At 35.2% G+C, this 25,779-nt stretch overlaps 1 long non-coding RNA gene across 4 annotated transcripts in view; it reads right to left on the bottom strand.

Moving 5' to 3' along the window:
• Positions 1-2,230: 2,230 nt before the first annotated feature.
• LOC113930623 overlaps positions 2,231-25,779 on the bottom strand; it is an 81,627-nt gene continuing 58,078 nt past the window's right edge. The window contains exons 7-8 of one of the 4 annotated variants that reach the window (XR_003522556.2): positions 23,237-23,309; positions 2,231-2,886 (exon numbers count right to left, since the gene is read on the bottom strand). This is a non-coding gene — a long non-coding RNA (uncharacterized LOC113930623). The other 3 variants (XR_003522554.2, XR_003522557.2, XR_003522555.2) reach the window with 3 other exon arrangements.

The raw sequence follows: 25,779 nt of genomic DNA on the forward strand, positions 1-25,779 counted from the left end.
ACTTTAATAAATTTTTTAGTATGTCTTCATATTTTTGAGAGGTTTCTCTAAGGATTACAATACACACACCTTATATTTTCCTGTCTACTAAACATTAATATATTACTACTTAAAATAAAACCTACAAATCTTAGAACCACATATGTCCCATTACTATCTGTGTCATAAGCTGTTAACTGTGATTTTGTCATACATGCAAGCTAAAAGCTTGTTACAGTTTTATGAATTCTGGCAGAAGAGCTAAGAATCATGCATCAGTGACAGAAGATTTTATTACTCATGACACAGTAAGAAGCATGAGCATCTTCACATTAATTTCAAGAGGAGTCTACACTGGTTCTTCAAGCCTCCCAACACATTCCAAGAGGGCAATGAGAAGTGGTCTAGGTGGATTATGCACAGGTAATAGTTTTGCATCAGGTGAGGAATCCCAAGTTTAGGAAACCTGAATATTTTGGCTTCTCCATATACTGACTTTTCCAGTAGGCCCAAGGGATTAATCCAGGTACCACAGGATGTATTAGTGATTGCAGAGGCTTCTGCTTTTGCCTGCAAGTTGGGACCCTAGGTCAATTCTATAGTCCAAAACAATCCTGGCCAATGAGTTGAAACTGACCTGACTGCCTTACAGGGACTAGATGAAGGAATCTTAGTGACTTAAGCACCCCATTGATTCAGCTTTCCTTGATGCTTTGTTTCAGGTGGGGGAGCAGGAAATAAAGTTTCCCAGAGAGGGATAGCTGCAACATTTTTAAGCAATGAGATAACCCTAGGGCCAGGTTTTCTGCATTCTTAAAAACACTAATGTCATCTGACAAACAAGGTTTGTTGGACTCTTCTCCCAAAATGGGTAATCTGTATGTTTTAAGAGGTTTTGGACATTCCCTCTGTCCCAGAAAGAAACATTATTATTTGGAAATTTTAAAAACAAAACTAAAAAACCTGCTCTCTGCTAAAGTTACCTACATAGGTGTTTTACCTATGTGATAATTTTCACGTATTTTACCTATAAATATATTGAAATCCCCCCTCAGACATTATAATTTTGTTTCCAAGAGTCATGCACACATAAAAGGAATTAGTAGAAAAGGTTATCCTATTTGTCCAGACATTTACTACTACTGTTGCTCAAACTTTATCCCTGAAGTAACAAGTTTCTCTGTGGTATCATTACCTGAAGAATATCATTTTTTTTTAAGATTTTATTTTCTGTGAGAGAGCAAGCGAGTGCAAAGTGGGGGCGGGAGGGGCAGAGGGAGAAGCAGACTCTCCACTGAGCAGGGAGCCTGATGTGGGACTCGATCCCAGGACCCTGAGATCATGACCTGAGCCAAGGCCAACGCTTAACCAACTGAGCCACCCAGGTGCCCTGTCATTTCTTTTAGAGCATTTCCATGATGAAAAAAATCTCTAGTTTTTCCTTCATCTGAGGGTAACTTTATCTTGAATTCATTTTAAAGGATATTTTTGCTTGTTATGGAATTCGGGATTTATTCTTTACCTTCAGCACCTTAAAGATGTCTTGTCTTCTGGACTCTATAGTATCTGACAAGAAATACAATCATTCAAAATTAGTTATCCTATATGTAATACAGTGATTTTTGGTAGGAACTTTCAAGATTTTTTCATCATTCACTTTCATCAGTTTGATTACATTGTGTATTGGTATACATTTAGGTTTATTCTCTTCAAGGTCACAAGTCTTCTCAAACATGTACATTTGTCTTTCACTGAATTTTAGAAATTCTTTCCTCAAATTTTTTTTCTGTGCCTATCTCTTTCTCCTATCTTTTTGGGACTCCAACCACACAAATGTTGAACCTTTTGAAATTGTCACATAGATTCTTGAAGCCCTAATTTTTTTTCAAAATGTTTTTCAAATTTGATAGTTTCTAATTTTCAGGTTCGCTGATCATCTGTCACCTTAAATCTGCTATTGAACTCATTCATTTTTTACAAGAAATCTTAGACATTTTATTTTTCAGCTTAATAAATTCCACCTGGTTCTTTTAAAGTTTTATTTTCTGAGAACTTCTATTTTTTAATTCATCTTGAAAGTATTGACATATCATGGAATATAGTAATAACGGCTGCTTTAAAATCTCTAGGATAGGGATGCCTGGGTGGCTCAGTCGGTGAAGCGTCTGCCTTCGGCTCAGGTCATGATCCCAGGGTCCTGGGATCGAGCCCCGCGTTGGGCTCCCTGCTCAGCGAGGGGCCTGCTTCTCCCTCTCCCACTCCCCCTGCTTGTGTTCCCTCTCTCGCTGTCAAATAAAATCTTAAAAAAATAAATAAAAATAAAATCTCTATGATAATTCCAAAATCTCTAATATCCTGTGTCTGGCACCTATTCATTGTCACGTATTTCCCCTAGTTCTTTGTATTTTTGGATTGTTGGGCATTTTGCACATTTTGTTGTAAGAATCTGATCTCTTTAAAAATCTCCTGGACAATGTATGTGTGAATGCCCTTTTAAAAAGGCAATCAATTCAGTTAGGTTCAGACCACAACTTCGATCTCCCCTTTTATGAGAATTGTTTCCAATATCTAGTTTTCAGTCTTTACCATGATGATTTGGGTCTACCTCACATATGATTCTCTGAGTTCAGTCTGTAACATGGATGGGGCTTCATATTATAAATTCCAAAAGCTATTTCTATGTTTTATTTTGGACTATCTCATACATGTTCACATTGAAGATGAGCTCAAGAAACTGCTTCAGTTCATATACAAAATAAGGAGATCCCCTTCTTCACCTCTCTCATCTCTAAAATTACTCCAGCTCCAAAGGGCTTCTTTTTCTCACTCCAAAGTAGACTAGATGCATGCCTTGTCTGGATATTAAGCCACATTTGTTGCCATGAGATCTGCACAAATGGAGTCACCCTTGGGAAGAGCAAAAAATGGAGAATTAACAGAATTAACAGAATTCTATGCACTCTTCTATTCGCAAGGGTCCCCTTTTGCACGTTGCTCTAATAAAGATGGCTTTTCCTCCTGCAGACTTCAGTCCCTCTGCCATCACCATCATGCAATTCCAGAACTGTAGCTGTCTTTAGGGAAAATCCAGGAGGAAGGACGCCAGAAGGAAGGGAGAGAGATGGGGATGGAGAATAAATATGAATAAAAGTATTTCCTATATACTTCAGCTTACAAGTACCCAATAGCCAGTGAGCTGGCCAGAAAGATAAGGGCTCTCTAAGATTTTCTGTCTATGCTCATTTACAGTTCTGTACTAGTGATGCCCTCAGACCAAAGCCAGAAGTAATTTATACATTTTTCCTAGGTTATACAATTTGTTGGCATATAATTGTTCATAGTAGCCACTTAGGATCCTTGTACTTTTGTGGTATCAGTTGTAATGTCTCTTTAATTTACTGAGTCCTCTCCTCTTTTTCTTGGTTAGACTATCCAGTTTGCCAATTCGTTCTTTTAAAAAAGCTCTTGGTTTCATTATCTTTGCAGTCTCTATTTTATTTATATCTGCTCTTTATTATGTCCTTCCTTCTTTGAACTCAGTCTTAGTTTGTTCTTTGTCTAATTTCTTAAGGTATAGAGTTAGGTTGAGATCTCTTTTTTATTAATGTAGGAATTTATTGTTATAATTGTCTCCCTTGGAGCTGCATCCTATAATTTTTGGCATGTTGTTTTTGTTTTCGTCTCAAAATATTATTTCCTTTGGATGTTTAGGCTAATATTTTTCATAAAACATTGTAGTTTTCAGGTATCACTTCTACAAATGTCATTTTCTAGGTTTCCCCCTCTATTTCTAACACTGGCATAACATACATGTTAGTACGCACAATGGCATCCCACATTTCTATGAAACTTTCCTTTTTCCTGTATTCTTTAAATTGTATGTCTGTCAATCTGTATTCAAGCCCACTGATTGTTTATTCTGACAATTCATATTACTGTTGAAACACTCCAGTGATTTTTGTTTTCTATTTGTCTATACTTTTCAACTCCAGATTGTCCCTACGGCTCTTTCTACAATTCCTACTTATTGATACCATTTGATGAAACACTATCTTCATACCTGTACCTTTTAAAGCATGGTTTCCTCTAGTTCTTTGAACATATCTTTAACAGCTGATTTAAAATATTTACCTGCTAAATCTGATATGTAGGCCTTTAAATGTGGGTTCTGCTGCCAACCTCTTTTGCTTTATGGTGACATTTTCTTCTTTCTTTGCAGGTCTTGAGATTTTTCAGCTCAAAAGTACGCATTATAAATGATATATAGTAGCAATACTGGCTAGTTAACCACAAGATGAATCCAGGGCTGGTAGTTACTGTTCAAATTTTTAATATGTTAAGTGACTGACTGGACTTTTAGTGGTCTCTTTCTCCCATGATATGATAGGAGCCTATGTTACTGCTCCTCAGAGGGCACAGCCCCAGAAATGTCGTTATCCTAGGATGGCAGTGCACAATTTCTATTCTTGTACATACTGAGCTGCTAACCTACACTAATTGTAAGTTAATTTTCCTATCACTTATAACAATGCTCTGGGGGCATATCTTACTGTATATTCTAATCCAATTAAACTCGGGCCATTTGCAGGGGCAGTTTATGATGCCAGTCTTTGTTCTGACAACAGGAATGCTATTCTTAACTCTTTACCTGGTTCTCTGTGGCAAATTAGCCTAGCCTAGGGACAATCTGGAGTTTAGCAAGTTGCTCTCATTAAACTACCAGCTAATTACTTAACACCAAATTATCATTTTTTAAGACTGCCCATAGGCCTGAACATCCCCCTGCTCTTTTAAATAAAATTTCATCAGGGAGGGCTTCAGAACTCTGTTCTCATGTTCTGCCTGTTCTACTCAGCAACATTTATCATCCAGATGCACTGAGCTGTGCGTGGCGGGGGGATGGGCGAAGTGACTACCTTGGCTTAAAGTAACAGCCCAAATTTATAGGGATTAGCCTGTTCTCAACTTGCCTCACCTGGTATGGTGTATCAATGGTCCAAACAACCTGGGGTGAGGATAAGAGTATTCTGAGCATATCAGGCCTGAGGAAGAGCTTCTGCTCTATGTGTCTGGGTTGGGAGAACAGAAGTCCTCTTCCTATCAGCTACAATTGCCTGGAAGTGAGGATCTACAAAACTGAGCTGTGGGGATATGGAATTTTAGCATCACTCCATTCTGGACAATAGACCTCAACTGTTAGCTAAAAGAGAGGGATCCCTGTATTCCTCACTGCAAATGCTTGGAGTGGTCCCACTGTCTTGCTGAATTGAGATGGGAGAACTGAGTGGTGGTTCAAATGCCAGAGAGTCTTGTTTTTATTCTGTTTTAGTACAATTCTCAAAAGTTTTTCATTTGCTGTATGCCATTAGAATTTCAAGAGGTGTTAAACTGTTGTAAATTTTGCTCATCTCACCAGTTGTATTTGTTTCCCTGGAGAGTAGATTCAAAAATCCTTACACTGTCATTTAAAAAATGGAAACACCTCAATTTCACAAGTTTTTATTCTTATCATTGTCAATTCTTTGATACTTTATTCTTTCAAAGCTATTATCTTTATCCAAGGAATTAATCAAATTGGCATTTTAAGTTTAAGGGGGGGGGCATTAGATAGGTGTTTTAGATTCCCAAACTAGAAATGAATTCCTTCTTTGGTAAAGCAAACTTGTCTTTTGAACTTCTTTTTCTTTTTTTTTTTTAAGGACTACATTACTTACGTTTATTTTAATATAAGTTCTATGCCCAACTTGGGGCTCAAATTCACAATCCCAAGACCAAGAGGTGCACTAAGGTGTCTCAATAAGTAAAGGACAGAGCTTGCTTTTCCCCCCAACTTTTTAAATCTTTCATATTTCACTCTTAAAGCTACTGTTGTCCAACAACATTTATGTATCACAGTACTTACTTATTGCAGCATACCCTACAATGCTTCCTTTTCTTAATTATTGAATTCCATCATATGGTCAAATTTTACCATTTTTCCTATTCCTTAAAATTAACTTGCACTTGGGGCGCCTGGGTGGCTCAGTCGTTAAGCGTCTACCTTCGGCTCAGGTCGTGATCCCAGGGTCCTGGGATCGAGCCCCACATCGGGCTCCCTGCTCCGCGGGAAGCCTGCTTCTCCCTCTCCCACTTCCCCTGCTTGTATTCCCTCTCTCGCCGCGTCTCTCTGTCAAATAAATAAAATCTTTAAAAAAAAAAATTAACTTGCACTTGCTAATAAATTTCTTCCCTTATTAACAAAGACAGTAGATCTAACCAAATTTCTAGATTACTTTAAGAATCTCACCACAGTGGGAAGAAAATAACCTAAGCAATCCAGATACTACGGAATTTCTAATAATTATATAAGCAATAGATAGAGAAGACTGCACATATATCAAATGAAGTGAATATGGACCAAATATAATGCTATGCTAATGTTTTTCTTGCACAGTAATGAGTAATGACTGGTGAGTGGTTTGCAAGACTCACTGTAATTTACGTTACTTTTACAATTTGTACTATTTTTCAATTTTCTTGTACTAATACTAGTGCCCACACTCAGTATCTATTGTACACTTTCACATTCATACAAAACACAGAACATCTGTCACATTATCACATTTGATTCACATTTAAATCATTAGAGTTCATCCATGTATGGATGAACACATGAAACAATGATTTAGGAGAAAAGAATAGGTATGTAAATGGTTAAAGAGCTTTTGCCTATCAGATAGTGCAACCAACTTAATCAAAAAATAAGGAAAATGGTAACCATAATAAACTTTAAGTGCCCCACAGGTGTTCATCAAAAAAGAAATAATAATTCCACTTTTGGAAATGATTGGAGAATATATAGTACACTCTGGAGAGGATCTTCAGTAATTGGTATTTTAATGTAGTTTTAAAATTACAAAATCTTATACACAGAAGACAGTATAAATTATATGTATATTTAAAGACTAATTTGATGAGCTTAATGAAGAAAATATTTCTAGTATCACTAAAGTGGCATGTATTCTACTTTAATTATATTTTCAACCAGAGGAACCACTTTCTTGAATTTTGTTAATACATTCGGCTTCTTTGCTGAAAAGAATGTGAGATACATGCATAATGTATAGTTACAGTTCATTATTTTTCATTGCCATAATCCACTAAAAGAAAACACCACAAAAATTAATATATCTATTCTGGTGATAGACGTTTGCATGTTTTCCAGTTTAGAGCTATTATGAATAGTGATGATATAGACATTAACACGTCCTGAGGTGAACATATACGTATCTTTGTGGTCATATACATGTAAGTTAAATTTTGGAATCACAGGATATGTGCATGTTCATTAAAAGGTCTTCTAACATGACTTTCACCAATCATACTCCCACCATTACTCTATGAAAGATAATTGTTAGCAAAATACTCACCAATATTTGGCATCCTCAATCCATTTCATTTTAGCCTTTCTAGAGGGTATCAGTACTGCTTATAGTTTTTGTTATTTCTCTGTTGCCAAATGAACTTGAGGCCCTACAGCTGTGTTTTATGTGGAAAATGCTCAAGTCTTCAGCAATCTCCTATGGGATCGACTCCCAATTTCATATTGATCCCAAGAGTTTAGAAATTCAGAAAACTCAGCATTTTGCAAAAAGTTAAGATATACCTATTATAGTCTTTAGATAATCTCATAAAATTTTAATTAGTTGTAATAAATATATTGCAAATTACCTTAAATAGACCCAGACCAAGGATTAGTAAACTACACCATGCAAGCCAAATCTGGCTCTCCACCTATTTTATTTTTTAGGTAACTAATTCCTTTAATTTTTTAATGAGGTTAACACCCACATACACAAAATTCACCATTTTATTAAAAAATTTTTTACTTAAAAATTTTTTAGTTTACACACAATGTTACATTGGTTTCAGGTGTAGAACAAAGTGAGTCAATGCTATACATTATGCTATGCTCACCACAAGTGTAGCTACCATCTGTCACCATACAATGCTATTACAATACTATTGACTATTCCCTATGCTGTAACCATTTTAATAATTTTAAATAGTACAATTCAGTGGCTTTTAGTACATTCACAACCTTGTGCAACCATCACCATGGTCAACTATTTTAATAAGGCAGTAGAAAACCCAAGACTTATTAAGCAGTCATTCTCCATTCCCCATACCCATACTTCTTGACAACCACTAATTTGCTTTGTTTCTGTGGATTTACCTCTTTCATATTTCATGTAAAATGAATTAGGCCCTTATATGTTTGTTTTCATTCACTTAGCATAATGATTAATAGGAATATCCATGTTATACTGTGTATCCATAATTCATTCAACTATAAAGTTGAGTAATATTGCATTTTTTGGATATACCAATTTAAACATATAGTACATCATTAGTTTTTGATGTACTGTTCAACGACTCATCAGTTGCATATAACACCCATGCTCATCACAACACGTGCCCTCCTTAATGCCCATCACCCAGTTACCCCATTCCCCGACCCACCTCTCCTTCCGCGACCCTGTTTGTTTCCCAGAGTCCAGAGTCTCTCATGGTTTGTCTCCCTCTCTGATTTCTTCCCATTCAGTTTTCCCTCCCTTTCCCTGTGGCCCTCCACACTATTCCTTATATTCCACATGAGTGGAACCATATAATTGTCTTTCTCTGATCGACTTATCTCATGTAGCATAATACCCTCCAGTTCCATCCACATCAATGTAAATGTAGGTATTCATACTTTGAGGGCTGAGTAATATTCCACTGTGTATATATATATATATATAAACACCAAATCTTCTTTATCCATTCATCTGTTGAAGGACATCTTGGCTCCTTCCACAGTTTGGCTATTGTGGACACTGCTGCTATGAACAATGGGGTGCAGGTGCCTCTTCTTTTCACTACATTTGCATCTTTGGGGTAAATACCCAGTACTGCAATTGCTGGGTCATAGGGCAGCGCTATTTTTAACTTCCTGAGAAACCTCCATACTGTTTTCCAGAGTGGCTGTACCAGCTTGCATTCCCACCAACAGTGTAAGCTGGATATACCACTTTCATCATCTCATGAATACTGGAGTAGTCTCCACCTTTCAACTATGATGAATAGTGTGGCTATACACATTTGCATACAAAAATTTTATTTAAAAATGGATTTCTTTAACTTAGGGACATAACTTGGTATGGAACTGCTGGGTCATCGAAATTTTATATTTAGTTCTTTTTTTACTTCTTAGTACCAAGCACTGTGTTAGGTTATTTATTTTATTGAAGTATAATTAACTCACAGTGTTATATTAGTTTCAGGTGTACAATATGATGATTCAACAATTTTACACATTACTCAGTCATAAAAAAAAAATGAGATCTTGCCATCTGCAACAACACAGATGGACCTAGAGAGTAAAATGCTAAGTGACAAGACAAATACTATATGATTTCACTCATATGTGGAATTTAAGAAACCAAACAAATGAACAAAGGAAAAAAAAGGGACTCAAGCAAAGAGAACTGCTGTTTGCCAGAAGGTAGGTGGGCAGGGGATGAGTAAAATGGATAAAGGGGAGCAAGAACATACTTACTGTGATGAATACCAAGTAATCTCTTTATTTCTGAGGAACCACCATCCTGTTTTCCACAGCAGCCTCACCATATGACAGCTCCCCATAGCAAAGACCAAAAATTCCGATTTCTCCACACCCTTGCCAATATTTACTATTTCTCATTTTTCATGTAATAGCCATAGTACTGAGAGTGAAGTGATAGCTCATTTATTCTAAATTGAATTTCTCAAATAAAAAGTAATGTTAAAGATTTTCATGTACTAATGGCTGCTGGTGTATCAACTTTCGAGAAATGTCTTACTTAAGCTCTTGGTGCATTTATAAGTTGGATTTTGTTTCTGACTTTTTTTTTAAAGATTTTATTTATTTGACAGAGAGAGACACAGTGAGAAAGGGAACACAAGCAGGGGGAGCAGTAGAGGGAGAAGCAGGTTTCCCCGCTGAGCGGGGAGCCCGATGTGGGGCTCAATCCCAGAACTCTGGGATCATGACGTGAGCCGAAGGCAGACGCTTAACGACTGAGCCACCCAGGCACCCCTTGTTTCTGATTTTTAATTGCAAATGTTTATATATTCTGCAAGCTAGTACTTTCTCAAATATGTATTTTCCAAGTATTTTCTATTTTGAGGGTTGTCTTTTCACATTCCTGACAGTGTTCTATGGTACACTATGGTTTATAAGTTTGATAAAATCCAATTTAATCTATTTTATCTTATCATGATTTTACTTTCAGGGTTATACCTAAGAATCAACTACCAAATTAAAGATCAGGAAAATTTAACTATATTTTCTATTAATATTTTTATAGTATTAGCTCATACATTTGATTGATTTTGAGTTAATTTTTGTAAAGGGTATAAGGTAAAGGCAACAACATTGTTTTCTAAGTTGCTATCCAGTTGTTGAAGGACCATCTGTTGAAGACATTATTCTTTCATAATTGAATGCTCTTGGCAACCTTCTAAAAATCAATTAGCCATAGATGTATGGGAGTATTTCTGGACTTCTAGTTCTATTCCTTTAGCCTATATATCTATCCTTATACAAATACCACGCTGTTCAGATTACTATAATTTTGTTGTAAGATTTGAAAAAATTAAGTGTCAATCTGAAATTGTTTTTCAAGATTGTTTAGGCTATTCAGGGTCCTCTGCAATTAGGTATCTATTTTAGGATCAGTTTTTCCATTTCTGTAAAAGAGACAGTTAAGATTTTGATGACTGTATTAAATCTGTGTATCACTCTAAGGGCTTACACCATGCTAAATTATGCTTTCCAGTAAATGAACACAGGATCTTTCCACTTGTTTAATTTTCTTTCAACAAAGTTTTGTAGACTTAAATTTACAAGCCTCCCACCTACTTGAATGTACCCTATTTTATTCTTTATGGTAATATTGCAAATGGAATTGTTCCCATATTTTCCTTTTTGCATTGTACATTGCCAGTGTATAAAAATACAACTGATTTTTGTTTATTTTGCATATGCTCTGAAACTGCTGAATTTCTTTTAAGCTCTTTTTCATGCAGATTCTTTAGGACTTTCTACATGTAAGATCAGGTCATCTGAGAACGCAGTTGTACTTCTTCCATTCCAATTTTATTCTTTTTCTGGCTAGAACTTCTAGCACAAAGTTATTTACCAGTGGCATCCTAGTTTTATTTGTGGTAATCAAGGTACAACAGACTTTTCCCATTAAGTATGTTAGCTCTTTTTCATAAATGCCTCTCAAATCCTGTTGAGGAAATTCCATTCTATTCCTAGTTTGTACAGCTTTGTATATCATGAAAGGGTGTGGATTTTGTCTAACGGTTAATCTGAAACACATTATGTGGTTATTTTCCTTTGTACTATTAATGTGCTGTATAAAATTAATTTACATATGTTGAACCACCTTTTCAATTCTGGAAAAAATCCCATTTTGCTCATGGGGCATAATCCTTTTAACATGTTGCTACATTTAGTTTACTTGTACTTTATTAAGGTTTTTGGCATTTATAGTCATAAGGTACACTGACCTATAGGTTTTGTCTTTATGTTTGTCCAACATTGGTATCACAGAAATGTCTCAAAATGAGTTAAAGTGTTCCCTCATTTCTATTTTCTGAGAGAGGTTAGAGAGGTGTTAATTCTTCAACATCTGAAAGAACTTACCAGTGAAACCATGTGGTACTAGGCTATTTTCTTTTGGCATATTACATTTTAAAACATAATTTCCTAATGTGAAATCTATGTAACATTAAAGTAACAATTTTAAAGTAAACAACTTAGTAGCATTAAAGCACATTAACTCAATCTAGTTGCAAAATGTTTACCTCACTCAAAAGTAAAACACTATAGTCATTAAACAGTTTCTCCACACTCCCTCTCTTCCCAGGTCCTGGCAGCCACCAATCAAAATTGTTTTTCAAAGGAATTATCTATATGTATGGAATCATACAACATGTGAAGTTGTGTGTTTAGTTTCATTCACTTAGCGTAATGTGTTGTAACTTCATCTACACTACAGCATCTATCAGTAATTCATGACTTTTCATGACTAATATTTCCTTTTATGCATATACCAAAATTTTGTTATTTTGTACATTTGCACTTTATTCTACAATAGCTGAACCATTTTAAATAGCAGTTATGTAGACAGGTTTTGATATATGCACATTTTTGCCAACGCTTACTTTTTTCATGCTTTTTATTTTTTTTATTTTTTTTTATTTTTTTTCTCCTTTTATAGCTTCAAGAACCTAAAAACTATATAGCCCAAATCTTCCTTATGTTTCAGATGAGGAAACTGAAGCTCAGAAAAGCCAAGTGGTGGAGTGCCTGGGTGGCTCAGTCATTAAGCGTCCGCCTTCGGCTCAGGTCGTGATCCCAGGGTCCTGGGATCGAGCCCCGCATTGGGCTCCCTGCTCAGCGGGAAGCCTACTTCTCCCTTTCCCACTCCTGCTGCTTGTGTTCCCTCTCTCTCTCCGTCTCTCTCTTTTTATAATAAAATCTCTTCGCTTGACTATTGAATCCCTTTTTCTCTGATTCCGGAATTGTTGAAGTCTGGCTTTTAAAAGGGATGGAGGATTGCGTTGGATATGCAGCAGTAAAATCTTTCTGTAATTTGTTGGCATGGCTGGAACATTTTTTGTCAGGGTGTTGGTCTTTGTGTGTCGAGTTAACCATCTTAGCAAAGTTCTGTGACATGTTCCATTTGTCTGATGAAAAACTCTACTACATGTTCTTCTAAGTACCTGTGAAGCCAATGAGAGCGGGTGCAGCCCAGGTGTGAACAGAGCACTGCCCAAATGTGTCCTACTGGCAAAGTTCCTTGTGTCAATGTTCATGACAGGATGTCATGGGCCTAGAATCTCTTTGGGTCTCCCTGGGCTGAATCTGGGTTACCCAGCCTTCTCGTCGCTCTTTTTCATGCTTTTTAAATTACAAACTAGTGGATGTGAAATGATCTCATTGTGGTTCTGATTTGCACTTCATTTATGTCTAATATGAAGAATCTTTCATGTTTTTTGTCCATTTACTTTGAAAAAATGCCTTCAAAATGTTGCCCATTTTTATTTTTTTAAAGATTTTATTTGAGAGAAAGAGAGCACAGCAGGGGGAGGGGCAGAGAGAGAGAGAGGGAGAAAACAGACACCCCACTGAGTAGAGTTCAACGTGGGGCTCAATCCCAGGACCCCAGGATTATGACCTGAGCCAGACGCTTAATGACTGAGCCACCCAGGTGCCCCAAAATGTTGCCCATTTTTTAATTGAGTTGTCAATTTGTTGTTGAGATGTAAGCAGGTTTTAAAAAAATACATAATATATTCTTGATACAAGACCCTTATTTAGTATATGGTTTGTAAATATTTTCTCATCTTCTGCATATTGTCTTTTTACTTTCTTGGTAATGTCTCTTGATGCATTAAAGTATTAAATTTTGATAAAATTGAATATGTCTCTTTTTGCTTCTGCTTTAGGAATCACAATTAAGATACCATCATCAAATCCAAGGTCATTAAGATTTATTCCTGTTTTCTACTAAAAGTTCTAGAGATTTAGCTCTTGTATTTGGAATGTTGATGCATTTTGAGTTTTGCAGAGGGTGTAATGTAAGGGTTCAACTTCATTTCTTTGCATGTTGACATCAGGTTGTCCAAACACTATTTGCTGAAGGGACTGTTCATTCCTGTAAATCATCTTGGGACCCTCATCAATAATGAACTGAATATAGATGTATGGATTTATTTCTGGAACCTCAATTCTATTCCAGCTCTATTCTAATCTTTGAAAGAAAAACTTAAGTCCTCTGACTTTATTCTTTTTCAAGATTGATTTGGGTATTCAGAAACCCTAGCAATTCTATATGAATTTATGGATTAGCTTTTTCACTTCTGCATAAAAGGCTGTTCAGCTTTTGAAAGGTATTGCATTGATTCTGTGGATTACTATGGGTGACACTGACATCTTAAGAACATTGTATTACAATGCATGAACACAGGATGTTTTCCCATTTATTTATATGTTCTCTAATTTATTCCAGTAAAATTGTTTTTTGTTTTTTAAGTAGGCTCCACGCCCACCACAGAGCCCAATATGGGGCTCAAACTCACGACCATGAGATCAAGACCTGAGCTGAGATCAAGAGTCAGACGCTCAACCAACTGAGCCACCCAGGCACCCCTATTCCAGCAAAGTTTTGCAGTTTTCACTGAACATGTATTTTACCTCCCAGGTTAAATTTATTCCTAGGTATTTTCTTTTGTATGCATGAAATTATTTCCTTAATTTTTTTCAGGCTATAATTAGCTAAAAAAATGCAACTGATTTTATGTATTGATTTTTTACCCTTTAACTTTGCTGATTCTGTCTTAAACTGTGCCCTATAGGTGTTACTGAGGTTGAAACTAGCAGAAAATTTAGGCAGAGAATTTAGAACTTGTGTTTCAGAGAACTGTTTTCCTCTGATAGTCATTGTGTCTTTTCAGACCCCAATAACAAATCCACTAGCTGTCTCTGCAGAAGCCTGGACTTTCAAAAGTCAACTGATATGGTTCCAACCTATGAACATGCAAAGTCCTACATTCCTTACCTAAGATAACGAGCCCAAGATCCTATCTAGTTTGTACCAGTTCTGAGTGCATGCACAGAGCTCCTTTTCCTTGTCTTAACCTCCTGACCGTCAGGGTTTGAAGTCGGCCTCATTCTCATGTTAAATCTCCACACCAAAGTGAAAAGTGAACATGGATGTATGTTCCATATGTTTGCTCAATGAGCATGTTCCATCTTTCCTCATGAATAGTCACAAGTTTCCCCAACCATTTCATCAATATATATGTAATCTCAACCCTTATGATTATAAAAAACTTGTTCTCTCCCACTTTGGGGAGGCGGATTTGAGGCTTGCCCTCCTGCCTCCTCATTTGGCTGCCTCTCAAATAAACCCTTTCCTCACTGCATACTTTTATTATTTTAAAAATGCATGGATTCATCTAAACAGCACCAACCAAAAACTTCCATAACCAACAAAGTAACTTGTCTACACTCATTTCATACTTAACCTCAGGAAAACATCAATTTCTTCTGTGTTGTTATACTTGGCTTTTACCAAAACATCATCTTTGTGTAGGCATTTTCAACATAGATTCTTTCACCTACCAAAATCCATTTGAAATTCAACTATATTGCTCATGTATCAATAGTTCATTATGCATTATTGCTTAGTATTAAATTATATGGATGTAGCATATTTTATTCATTCAATACCCTTTTCAGGGTCATTCAAGTTCTTCCCAGTTTGGGCTGACAAAAAAAAAAAAACTACTATGTTGAGATGGTACACAACACTAATAAGCAGTTCTGTTATTATTTTAACTTGGATAAATACCTACGAAAGTAACTGCTTGGCCATACAATGTGCTTGTATTGTATGCTTGGCCATACAATAGATGTAGGTTTAATTTTGTAAGAAACTGACAAACTGCTTGTACAAAGTGCATGTTCCATTTGATAAGCAATGCATTTAGCAGCACTTGGAAATGTTGGTTTTCTCTTACTCAACCATTCTAGATGTTTAGTGATATTACAGTAAATTTAATTGCCATTTCCTTAATGACAAATGAATGCTAAGTATTTTTCTATTTGCTTATGCATTTTCTTTAATAAAATGTATTTCTATCTTCTGTACATTTTATTGTGACATAATTCATATACCATAAAACTAACCCTTTTTTACTACCCACTTATCACTCTTTCTAATCTCTGAAAACTACTTGTGTGTTCTCTTATCACATAATAAATGGCATTTTGTGTCTGGCTTCTGTCACTTGTGTAATATTTTCAAATTCATCCATACTGTACCAAGTATCAGTACTTTATTCTTTTTATTATAATTTCACTTTCTTGACATGTCTTGCTTCAAGCATAAAAGTTATTGATTTTGATGAACTTTATGTATTTTGCCTTTGGCTGTCTGTGCTATATGTCATTTCAAATCCAAGGTCATGAAGATGTACAAATGTTTTAAGAGTTTGGTAATTTCAGATCTTAAATTGATTCATGTTGTCATCATTTTTACAGTGTTAAGTCTCTGGACCAACTTCATTCATTTGGAACGGGGATATCCACTTGTCCCAACATTATTTGTTGAAAAATATATTGTTCTCCACCGCGCTGTCTTGACACGCTTGTCAGTAATCAATTAATCATATATATGTGAGTATATTTGTGGACTTTCAAGTCCATACTTCCATATGCCTATGTAACCTATATGTCTATCCTTACAATATTACTATTCTTAATTACTGGATTTTTGTACTAAATTTTAAAGTGTTCTCCATTGTAGTCTTTTCAAGATTGCTTGTCTATTCTGTATCTGTATTTCCATGTGAATTTTAGAATCAGCTTGCCAATATCCACAAAAATGCCAGTTGGAACACCAACATGAGACTCACTAAATCTCGGGATCAATTTGGGGAGTAGTGCATTTGGGGGGGGGTATTCATTTCCTAGAGCTAACAAACTACCAACTAGAAAGCTTAAAACAAGAAAAACTGGTTCTTCCACAGTTCTAGAGACTAGAAGTCTGAAATCAAAATATTCATAGCCATGCTTCTCTTGAAGGCTTTAGGGGAGAAAACATTCCATTATTTCTCTAAGCTTCTGGTGTAGCTAGCAACCCTTAGTGCTCCTGGATCTTGCAAAAACATTACTCCAATCTCTGCCTTTGTAATCACATGCCATTTTCCCTGTGTATCTCTGTGTCCTCTCCTATTCTTATAGGGACACCAGTCACATTGGATTAAAGCCCCAACCTACTCCAGTGTGACCTCATATTAACTTAATGACATCTGCAAAGCCCCTATTTCCAACTAAGGTCAAATTCATAGGAAACAGAGGTTAGAAAGTTCATGTATCTTTTAGAGGTACATAATTCAACCAATGACACCACCTTAACATTACTAATTCTTCCAATTCATAAACAAGATCTCTGTCAATTTACTTCTCGAATTTCTTGTAATGTGGTTTTCACTGTAAAAGTCTTACACACTTTTGTTCAATTTATGCCTAAATATCTTATTCTTTTGGATACTATTGTAAATGGAATTTTCTTAGTTTGATTTTCAGATTCTTCATTGCTACTGTACAGAAATACATCTTATTTTCCCATAGTTTTCTTATAACCTGCAATCTTTCTGAAATCATTTATTAGATCTTATTTTATGTGGGTTACCTAGGATTTCCTACATAAAAGATCTTTTCATCTGTGAATATAGTTTTTCCTCTTCCTTTCCAATCTAGATGCAATTTGTTTTTCTTGCCATAAATAGAATTTCTAGTATAAAAAAAGTAGTGAGAGCAGAATTCGTGTCTTGTTCCTGATCTCAAGAGGAAAGTACTCAGAACATTTAACATTAAGTTTCTTAACTGCAGGTTATTCCTTAATATCCATTAACTGGTTGAGCAAATTACCTTCTATTGCTAGTCTGTGAAATGTTTTTAACACAAACAGGAGTTGGATTTTGCCAAGTGCCTTATATGCATCTACTGCACTTATGTGTATTTTAAAAAGTGGGCTAATGGGGCACCTGGGTGGCTCGGTCGGTTAAGTGTCCAACTCTTGGTTTCAGCTCAGGTCATGATCTCAGGGTCCTGAGATCAAGCCCCGAATCTAAGTCTGGCTCTGCGCTCAGCAGGGAGTCTGCTTGAGATTCTCTCCCTCTGCCCACCCCCACTCACGTTCTCTCTCTAAAATAAATCTTTTTTAAAATAACAAGTGGGCTGCAGCTTTTAATGCTGTTGAGTTTTAAAGTATTTCATATATTCTACACAGGTATTTATCAGATAAATGTGTTGCAAATATACTCTCCTACTCTGTGGCTTTTCATTTTCTTAGCACCTTCCCTTGAGAATATAGTTTTCATTTTGATAAAGTCAAATTTACCTATTTTTCTCATTTATGGAGAATGCTTTTGGTGTCCTATTGAAGAATTCATTTCCTAACCCATGGAGTTTCTATTTTACTGCAAAAGCACCACAGATTTATTTACTTTTACATTTAGTATATGATCAACACTGAGCTAATTTTTTATAATGTGCATTAATTTTTTCTAGGTTAATTTTGTCAAGGTTGACTTTGTATTATATATAGCCAGTCAGTACCAGCATCATTTGTTGCAATGACAACTCTTTCATTAAATCAACTTCAAACCTCTGTAAAAAGTATCTATGGACCATATTTGTATAAGTCAACTTGTAAACTGTCTTCTCTGTTCCATTAATTGATGGCTTTATCCTTAGGCAAAAAACACACTGATGTCATGACATAGATTTGTACACAGGATTTGAAATTATGAATTTTTTTTAAGATTTTATTCACTTTAGAGAGAGAGAGAGAGCACAAGCAGGGGGGAGGGGGAGAGGGAGAAGGATAAGCAGACTCCCCGCTGAGCAGGGAACCCAACGTGGGGCTCGATCCCAGAATCCTGGGATCATGACCTGAGGTGAAGGCAGACACTTAACCAACTGAGCCACCCAGGAGTCCCTGAATTGTGTTTTCTTCAACAGTTCTACTTTGAGATTTTGGCTCTTTCAATGATGATGACTTTCCATATAAATTTTAGAATCATTTTGTCAGTATCTAGAAAAATACCTAATCTTAATTAGGATATTATTAAATCCATATAAATCTATTTGGGAGAATAAACAATATTGAGTTTTCAACTCATGAATAATCTGTTGCTCCAGTTATTTGGGCAGTGTTTTGTACTTTTCAGCACACATACACAGTGTATCTTTCACTGTATTTTTACTTTCCTATAGATAGTATTCTCTTTGTGGAGTTCTAATAGTCACAGATTTCTGTTACGATGCCTTAAATAAAGTTTGAAAATACCACTCAAATTTCAGTTACAATGGTGTAGAAACTGAGTAAATGGGTAAAGTAAAAAGATTCCCTGTTATCTTCTTTCCAAAAATTATGTAAATAACTAATGCACATCATGTTCACTGACTACTCCTGTCACTTCTTAAAGATAAGATTTTTTTTTTCTGAGTTGATGCGGGTTCACAGAAAAATTGAGGGGAAGGTACAGATATTTCTCATATACATGCTGTCCTCATACATATCCTCCCCCATTATCAACATATCCCAACAGAATGGTACCTTTGTTAACAACTGATAAACCCACACTGCCATATAATCACCCCAAATCCCCAGATTACTGTATGGTTCACTCTTAGTGTTGTATATTCTTTGGCTACATAAAATGTGTAACATTATCTATCATTAAGATAGAGTATTTTCATTGCCTTACAAATCCTCTGTGCTATACATATTCATCGCACTCCTCCCTAACCCCTGACAACCAGTGATCCTTCAATTTTCTCCACAGTATTCACCTCATATAGTTGGAACTATTATGCAGCCTTTTCAGATTGGCTTCTTTCACTTCATAATACGTACTTAGAGCTCCTCCATGTCTTTTCATGCCTTCATATTTCATGGTTTTAGCAATGAATAATGTTTGTCTGGATATACCACAGCTTATTCAGCCATTCACCTACTAACGGACATCTTTGTTACTTCCATCTGGGCAATTATGAATAAAGTTGCTATAACCATTCATGTGCAGACTGTGTAGACATAAGTTCTCAACTTTTTGGGTAAATACCAAAGAACAGGATTGCTGGATTGTATGGTAAGAGTATGTTTGCTTTTTTAAGAACCATTCTGAATCTCTACCAGCAATGAAGGAGTTACTGATATTCCACATTCTTACAGTGCTTGATATTGTCAGTGCTTCAGAATTTGGCCATTTCGATAGGTCTGTAGAGGTATCTCATTGATGTTTAAATTTACATTTCCCTTTTCTTATGTTTACATCATATCTGTATATTTTCTTTGGTGAGGTGTCTGTTAAGGTCTTTGGCCCATTTAAAAAATTGGGTTATTTTCTTATTGTTGAGTTTTAAGAACTCTTTGTATATTCTGGATTAACAGTCCTTTATCAAATAGGTCTTCTGCAAATATTGTCTCACAATCTATGGCCTGTCTTCTCATTCTCTTGACATTGTAGTTCACAAAGTAGAAATTTTTAATTTAATAAAGTCCAGCTTACCAATTATTTCTTTCAAAGACCATGCCTTTGTTGTTTTATCTAAAAAGTTACTGGCATACCTAAGATCATCTAGGTTTTCTCCTATATTATCTTCTAGAACTTTAGATTTGCATTTTAAATTTACTATAAAATGCTTGGGAACCATTGAGTTAATTTTTGTAAAAACTGTTTTAAGGTCTGTGCCTAGATTCATTTTTCTTCCCTATGCATATCGTTGTTCCAGCACTGTTAGAAAGACTACTTTTGCTCCATTGTATTGCCATTATTTCTTTGTCACAGATCTGTTGGTAATATTTATTTGGGTCTATTTCTGGCTATCTATTCTATTTCACTGATGTATTTGTCTATTTTTGGATAATACCACAGTCTCTTGATTACTGGAGCTTTAAAATAAGTCGTGATGTACAGTAGTATCAGTCCAGCTCTGTCCTTCTCCTAGAGTAACGTGTTGGAAATGTAGGATCTTTTGTCCCTGCATACAAACTTTAGAAGTAGTTTGCGGATATACACAAAAATAAGTTCCTGGGATTTTGATTAGGATTACCTTGAGTCTATCAATCAAATAGGAAAGAACAGACTCTTGAAAATATTGAGTCTTCCTTATCCATAAACATGAATCTCTCTCCATTTATTTAGTTGAGTTCTATCATCAGAATTTAAAAATTTTCCTCAAATAAATCTGATATATATTTTGTTAAATTTATACTTAAGTATTTCATTTTGGGAGATGTCAAAGTAAATGGCACTGTGTTTTTAATTTCAAATTCCACTTGTTTAGTGCTGGTATATAGAAAAGCGATTGACAAAAACCTTGTATCCTGTAACCATGCTAAAATCATTTTAGTTCCAGTTTGTGTGTGTGAATTTGGATTTTCTACATAATCATGTCATCTGCAAAGATAGTTATATTTTTCCTTCCCAATTTGTATTCCTTTAATTTCTATGTTTTGTCTTATTGCTTTAGCTAGAATTTCCAGTACAATGTTGAAAAGAAGTGGTGAGAGGGAACATCCTTACCTTTTACCTGATTTCAATGAGAAAGCTAGTTTCTCACCATTAAGTATGATGTTAGCTATAGGTTGGTTGTAGACAGATCATGTTTATGAGGCTGAGGTAGTTCCCCTCTAATCCTAGTTTACTGCAAGATTTCTTATCACAAATGGGTGCTGGATTTTGTTAAATGCCTTTTCTACATGTGTTATTATGATCATTTTTTTTAGTCTGTTGATATGAGGGTTTACATTAATTTTCAAATATTGAAATACCTTGCATACCAATTCCAAATTCTACTTAGTTACCATGTGTAATCATTTTCATACATTGTTATACTTGACTTGCTAATTTTGTTGAGGATTTTTGCATCTATGTTTATGAAAGATATTGGTCTGTAGTTTTCTTGTAATGACTTTGGTTTTCACAGAAGGGTAATGCTAACCCCATAAATGAGTTAGGATAAATTCTCTTAGCTTCTATCCTCTGAGATTGTTGAGTATCAGTATCCTCCTGTCCTTTAGAGTTCAGAAGAATTTATCAGGAAGCCACCTGGGACTGGTGCTTTTGGTTTTGGAAGGTTATTAATTATTGATTCAATTTTTTCATAGATATAGGCCTAATGAGATTGTCTATTTTTATTGCTTTGGCAAATTGTGTACTATCAGACAACTGAAGTTGAAAATGTTCCTTTAGTATCTACCATATTCGTTCCTCTTTTCTATTTGTTGCCCTTTTTCTCTGTTTCTATTTTGTCTTCTAATCATTTTCTGCTTTTTGTGGTTTTAAAGGAGTATTTTTTTTTTTTAAAGATTTTATTTATTTGAGAGAGAGAGAGAATGAGAGATAGAGAGCACGAGAGGGAAGAGGGTCAGAGGGAGAAGCAGACTCCCCGCTGAGCAGGGAGCCCGATGTGGGACTCAATCTCGGGACTCCAGGATCATGACCTGAGCCGAAGGCATTCACTTAACCAACTGAGCCATCCAGGCGCCCCAGAGTATTTTAGACGATTCAGTTTTCTCCCCTTTATTAGCATATCAGTTACACTTCTTTTGTAACTATTTTTTAGCATCTGTCACAGTTTGCAATATACTTTTACATTTACAATTAATCTAAGTCTGTTTTCAAACACCACCATATCATTTCCTGGGTACTGTATCTCATAATAACAAAATAATCCTAATTCCTCCCTTCCACTCCTGTATCACTGCTTTATTTCACTTATATGTAAGTATATGTAAGCATATACATATGTGCATATGTCAAAAACATATACATATATGTAAATTTATTGTTAATATTAGCAAACTATTTACCTGTTGGATCAAGAATAAAAAAAAAGTTTTTATTCACCTTCACTTATTTCTTTGATGCTCTTCCTTACTTTATGGGAAATCTGAATTTAATGCAAATGTAATTATAACATAACTGGCTGACAATGGGAATGATTACATTATCATAATATGAGACCTCTACATAAGCACCTGTAGGAACTTATCAATATAAATGAGAATAATAATTGTGCTGAAAAGAATGAAGATGTCCAATAGGGAGTGACATCAGCAAAAAGAAATTTTATACTAAAGAAAATTTCATAAATACATGACATTGAAAGCAAGATAGATGAAATGTTGAAAGGAAATCTGAATTCAGAAAGGGAGAGGGCCAATTCAGCAAACTGTAAGATACTCCTTATCATAAGTTTAACAGGAAGAAAGCAAGCGCTATTAAAACTTGGTAATTTTTAATGAAATAAAGTACTCTTAATTTTAAATGATTCTAATGTTTCATATTGTAATATGAAAATTACTTTAAATAGTATTCTCATTTCCCTATACATTTATAATTAACAGTAAGAGAATTTTTTGTATTTTGACAAAAAATTTTTCAGGTAATGGAACTGTTATTTTTCCATTAATAAATATTGATTTGCATGGTTTCAGCTAGCAGTCATTTTTACAGTCCCACAATATTCTGCAAAACAAGACTTACCCATATCTCATGGGGTTTTTTGGGGGGGAGGGGGTGATACTGTAAATTAAATTTTGATTTCTAAATATACATGGCTAGTATATCAAAATACATGCTCTTCATTGTTTTTTCCTACCTTACGGTCCTGGGTAGAACTTCCAGTGCTAAGCTGAATAGCAGTAGTGAAATCTGAAATACCTGCCCACTTCCTGTTCTGAGAAAGAAAAAACAATCTTTAATAATTAATATAACATTATCATCAGTTTTTGAGATTCTGTTTATCACATTAATAAAGTTGCCTTATTTTCTAAATTTGCTAACAATTTTTATAAGGAATGGGTTTAAATAATGTCAAATGTTTTTCTTTTTTGCATCTATGGAGATATGTTGCCTCTTCAGTTTGCTGGTATGATGAATTATATAAATGACTTCCAAATACTCAATTACTCTTTCAGTTCTGAACCAGACCAAATGCCGTCGTGTATTAACCTTATTATATATTGCTGGATACAATTTGGTAATACTCAGTAGAGAATTTTTATGTCTATGTTCATGAGTAATATTAGTCTACAGTCTTTATTTATGATACCTTTCTGTGGTTTTGATATCAGGGTAATGCTGGCCACATGAAATGAAGTTGGAATATAACTTTCTCTTGTACTACTGGGTGCCTGGGTGGCTCAGTCATTAAGCATCTGCCTTCAGCTCAGGTCATGATCCCAGGGTCCAGTTCAAGCCCTGCATAGGCTCCCTGCTCAGCGGGAAGCCTGCTTCTCAATCACCCATCCCCCTGCTTGTGCTCCCTCTCTCTCACTGTCAAATAAATAAAAAATCTTTAAAAAAAATGCTATTATGTCTTCCTTAAATATTTAGAAGCATCCATCAATGAAACAATTATGGTTAGGAAATTTTGTTAGAAATATGTACCTCAATTTAATTTCTTAAGAATGATAAAAATAGTCATGTTTATTTCCTGTGAAGTGAGTTCTGGTAGCTTCTGATACTTAAAAAAAAAGGGGGGGGTCAGCAATGCCTGGGTGGCTCAGTCAGTTTAAGTATCTGCCTTTGGCTCAGGTTATGATCATAGGTCCTGGGATCGAGTCCCGCATGGGGCTCCTTATTTAGCCTGCTTCTCCCTCTGCCTGACGCTCCCCCTGCTTGTATTCTCTCTGGCAAATAAATAAAATCTTTATAAAACATAAAAATAATATTACCTCTACAAGGAAGAAGCTTTTGGCTTAAGTGATTTTTTTCAGTTTTTTTGTTTTCAATTTCATTGATCTCTGCTCTTTATCATTTCCTTGTTTGCTCTGGGTTTTAGTTGCTCTCTTTTCCTATTTTCTTAAGGTAGAAGCTTAGATTAATGGCTCAAGACATTTTTACTTTTACTAACATAAACATTAAATGCTGTAAGTTTCCCACTAAAGTACTGCTTTAGATGCGTCACAATAGTTTGATATGTCAGACTTTCATTCCTGTGAGGCTTCTTTTGTGTACTGATTTTAGAAATCTGTAGTTTAGCTTTTGAATATTCAGAGATTCTCCAAATATTCGTTATATATATCACTTGTTTAAATCTGTTATGGTCACAGAACATATCTCACATTATGTCAACTATTTAAAATCTGTTAATGTCTGTTTATAGCCCAAAATAGGGTCTATCTTGTCTAGGGTCTATGTGCACGTGAAAAGAATATATTCTACTGTTTTCAGTAGACTATTCTAACATACCAATTAGGTCGATTGCTGGTAATTTTTTTCTAGTCTGTCAAATACTGTTAGCAATATAGATTCTCCAGTGTAACCACAGATTTGTCTGTATTTTTCTTCAGTCCCACCAGTTTTACTTCATGTATCCAGGATCACTTTTATTAGGTACATGTACATCTATGATTATTGTCCACTCTGTCCATTTATCATCAGGAAATAACATCTCTCCTTAACATTAGTAATAACCCTTTATCCTGAAGTAAATTTTGTCTGATATAGCCACTTAAATTTTTTTTTTAAATTGAAGTGTAGTTGACATACAATGTTGTATTAGTTGGAGGTGGACAAAACAGTTACTCAACAATTTCATACATTACACTATGCTCAACATGATAAATGTAGTTAGCATCTGTCACCATATCATGTTACAATATCATTGACTGTATTTCCTATGCTATATTTTTTTCATCCCTGTGACTTTATTTTATACTCGGAGTCTGTAACCTTTTAATCCCCTTTGCATATTTCGCCTATCCCCCCACCCCCTTCCTTCTGGCAACCACCAGTTTGTTCTCTGTATTTATGATTCTTTGCGGTTTTTTTGTTTTTCTTCATTTGTTTTCCTTTTTAGATTCCATATATACATGGAATCATATTAACTGTCTTTCTTTGGCTGACTTATTTTACTTAGCATAATAACCCATAAGTCCATCCATGTTGTCACAAATGGCAAGATCTCATTCTTTACAGCTAATATTCCATTGTATATAAATACCACATCTTTATCAATTCACCACCTATTGAGAGACATTTGGGTTGCTTCCATAACTTGGCTGTTGTAAATAATGCTACAATAAAAACAGGGGTGCATATAACTTTTTGTTTCTGTTTACTTTAGTAAATACTCAGTGGTGGGATTACGGGATCATACGGTATTTCTATTTTTTTGAGGAGCCTCCATACTGTTTT

The sequence above is a fragment of the Zalophus californianus genome, chromosome X (genome assembly GCF_009762305.2).
Source record: "Zalophus californianus isolate mZalCal1 chromosome X, mZalCal1.pri.v2, whole genome shotgun sequence".
Lineage (NCBI taxonomy): Eukaryota > Metazoa > Chordata > Mammalia > Carnivora > Otariidae > Zalophus > Zalophus californianus.